The sequence below is a fragment of the Galeopterus variegatus genome, unplaced genomic scaffold (genome assembly GCF_000696425.1).
Source record: "Galeopterus variegatus unplaced genomic scaffold, G_variegatus-3.0.2 Scaffold2668, whole genome shotgun sequence".
Taxonomy (NCBI): Eukaryota; Metazoa; Chordata; class Mammalia; order Dermoptera; family Cynocephalidae; genus Galeopterus; species Galeopterus variegatus.
The window spans coordinates 60,915-61,549 of NW_007728779.1; positions in this window are offsets into that span (position 1 = coordinate 60,915).

Below are 635 nucleotides of genomic sequence, written 5' to 3' on the forward strand. Positions count from 1 at the left end.
TTTTTCATAAACTCATGATGTTAAACATTTTAAAACTATTTTTAAAAACATTGAAAAAAACAGTATCTGAATTATAATGAATAATATTTATCTGGCTCCCCCTGGAAACTTCATGAACTGAGTAGTTTGAAAAAAGTTATCTAGAATGTTTATGCAATCAAATATTTAATACCTCCTCTAACATTTTGTATTTTATTTCTTATCATTTTTGTATAATATACAAAATGTAATAGGTTTTCTCACTAAGTACCAAATACATTTCCCTGTATCCCTTTGTCCTGCTAGTTTACCTGAGTGACACTGATCGTTTTCGCAATGCATGCTGATAGGTTAACTAACACTTTTCAAAGAAACCCTCAGTGTTTATCAGCATAGGTGCATAGTTTTGGTTGTAGTCAGGGAAAATAATACAGTCCTACTCTGCTTTCAATGGACTGTCAATATGAGGAAGAAGTAATTGTTCTTGGTTAGCTGGTGGTGGAAGGAGAACCATTTGCAAACCTTCCATGTTACGCATCTGATTGCACACACTTATAGTATATAAGACTCACTGATTATGCTATTGTGTTTGGAGAGGCTCAGAGACTTTGAATGCTGATAAAATTTTGCTTTGCTTCATTTCCTTTGATTTTGCT